Source organism: Canis aureus, chromosome 13 (assembly GCF_053574225.1).
Source record: "Canis aureus isolate CA01 chromosome 13, VMU_Caureus_v.1.0, whole genome shotgun sequence".
NCBI lineage: Eukaryota > Metazoa > Chordata > Mammalia > Carnivora > Canidae > Canis > Canis aureus.
Window position 1 is genome coordinate 58,934,188 of NC_135623.1, and position 3,132 is coordinate 58,937,319.

Consider the following 3,132-nt stretch of genomic DNA (forward strand, 5'->3'; position numbering starts at 1 on the left):
CCTCCAACTCAGGTCCTGATCCCCGGGGTACTGGGATTGAGTCCCGAATTAGGCTCCCCTCAGGGAGTCTGCTTCTCCCTCTTTCTGTGTCTCTGCCTATCTCTGTGTGTCTCTCATGAAAAAAAAAAAAAAAAAAAAGAATACTTTCCTAGATTCAGGATGAAATTTATAGCTGTGGAACCATAAAAGCTGCTGACCATACTTGAACCCACGCAAGATGCTGGCCTCATTTTCATAGTGATGTGATTTATTGGGCTAACCAAGAAAGCCTTTTGCAGTTGGAGACTGAGATAATTTGAAATGACATTACCGAATATCCTTTTTCCTTTTGCAGTTGAATACTGATGTGACCTAAGGTGACATTACTGAATATCTCTTAATTATTAAAAATGTATCTCCGATGAAAAAGGATAAGTCCCTTAGAAGTGCTGTTTAAGATCTTTAAGCTGAAGAGCTTTGAATGATTAATAGTCTGCACGTAGTTATTATGTACACTTTAATTTTATTGTTGATGCATTTCAGAATGCGTTAAGAGTTAGGAGTCTGCACTTCTTTTTAAGTAGGCTCCACACCCAGTGTGGAGCCCAACTCGGGCTTGACCTCATGACCCTGAAGATCAAGACCTGAACTGAGATCAAGAGTCAAGACACTTCACTCACTGAACCACCCAGGCGCCCCAGAAAGTCGGTATTTTAAATATGATTTTAAGTCCTCCCAGTAGGAGGAGCTGTATCCCCTTTTAAAAAATCAGTTACCCAGAGAAAGTAAAGCCATAAAGAAAGCAAGGTGTCAGATTTACCCAAACTTCTTAGGAACCCCGGGTATTGGTGGTGAGTATGGTATTTGTACATTATCTTTTACTTGGAATCATGAAATGTCAATTACTGCACAAAAGTTTTGACTCTTGCTCTTGCTGTGTGGCGGACATAGAGCCAGACATCACAGGACAGACAAGTGAGGTGCAAGACACTGGTGCTTCTTAGATGAGAGGGTGGAAAGAGAAAGGTTTGGAAAGGTTTCCTTCGATAAAGTAACAATTGAGGGGCGCCTGGGTGGCTCAGTCAGTTAAGTGGCTGCATTCAGTTAAGATCCAGCCCCACATTGGGGCACCCTACTCAGCGGAGGGAGGGGGTTGCTTCTCCCTCTGCCCCTCCCCACTGCTCATGCTCTCTCTCGCTCTCTGAAATAAATAAAAGCATTTAAAAAAAAAAGAAAAAGAAGAAGTAACAGGTGAAGCTATGACTGGAAAGGATTTCTTTACTGAGGTGATGGGAATGGGTATGAAATAGAATTGGGTTAAGTTAGGAAAAAAGGAGAGAAGAGAGGTAGTGGAGACAAAGGACAAGAGATGAGGGGAAGGGAAAGGGAAGGACCTGGACAGTGTAGTGTCACCAGAAGCCAGGGAGGGAGGACTTTTAAGAAAGTGTGGGTGGAGTTGGGGAGCAGAGTGAGACTGAGTTCAGATGTACCTGAGTAGGTGGAGGAGAGTGAAAACAGAAGAAAATGTTGTGCGTGGATAGAAAGAGGACCAGTGGGTATAAATTTTAATTATATACACTTAATAACCATTCTTTGGCCGCTTAGTAGGAGTGGTTTAGCAGGGCATTTAGCTTTGCAGATTCCGTGTGATGACCCTTGTCATTAACCACACACACAAATCCGTGTAGAGTGTGACACCACAGACGAAAGCAGACAAGGAGTGAGAAGATTCTGCAGGGTCTTCATCCTGCCTCTGTCGTTAACAAGGTGCGTGACCCTGGACAAGTCATTGAGCCTCTGTGTACCCTAATTACTCCTTCTGCAAATGAGGTGGTTGGATTAGGGCAAGATTTCTTAATCTGGTGACCAAGGGTGGCTTTTAGGGAATCTGAGATGCCTCCAAAATTATAAGCAAAAACTGTTTTTCCCTCTAAAGAGGGGATCCATAGTTTTATCAGATTCCCCGAAGAATATCATAATTAGATTTTGCTCTGACTCTTAGGACTAAGCACTAGAAATCCCTTTCTGAGCTGTGTTACGGAATGAATCTGCTTTGTCAGCTGCCTGGACTGGTTACCTATTGATGTTTATAAATGACTTTATGTGTGTGGTATTAAGGATCTATTGATTCATGAATCAAGGCAGTGTTTAAAAGGACTTTGGACCCTTCTTTGGACATGGAGGTCTACGTTGAAATTATGCTTCTTACAAACATGAAGTTATTTAGTACATTACCTGCCTTTCTACTCTTACCCTCCTTTTGGTTCCAGCTGATGGATTCTGCTGCAGGTGATATATTCTGTGTCACAACAGGAAGGAAAGTGAAGTGAATAAATCCTTTCATGAACCCTTGAGTCTGAAAAGCTACATGTTTCAGGCAAGCATCATGCTTTTCATTGGCGCTGTTTCCTTCCTTAGTACCATCTGAGTTTGGCTCCCCGTGAAATGGGAAGGATGTACAATCCTACTTTTGAAATGCAGACACTTTTGCAGGTCCCTGGATGGTTCTCCTATTGAAACTGGCTGTCAGGAACACACAGGAAAATCAATTGACTGTGTAAGTGTAAACAGAACAGATCTGCTAATTAGCTTGATGTCCCTAGCTGCTGGCATCCCTCATGTGGGTCTGCTAAGTGGACTGTCTGCCCAGGCCCAAGGTTATGACTGGTGATGATTGCTGTGGGGATAATCTTTCAGGGGATAACCTTTGAGAGCAATGGTTAACTTTATTTTATGAACAAATAACCAACACAGTGCATTTTTATTCGTCTGTATCTTTCTTCTAAAGAAGAGGTTCTTATTTACACTACCAAAAAAAGTGATGGCCATTACTGCTGTAAGGATCTGTTGATATATTTCATAATTGGGTAACATCAGCATTGGGGCAGATGTCAGCTTTAGTGATCCCAGGGTGATGGCAAACAGGCTAACTCATCCAAGAGAACTCCACTGTCGACCTGGTTTTCTCTTGTGGAAAGGAAAATACTCACAGGGTATTTTAATTCGTTTGATTTGTTTAAAGAGAGCAAATATGGAAACAGTAATATCTGGAGGAGCACATCTCTGCCTGGGAATATCAGAGTTTGGCCTTTCGGGCCTAAGCCCCGTCTGCTCCCTGTTGGAATAGTGGTAACTGATGACAACGCAAAACAC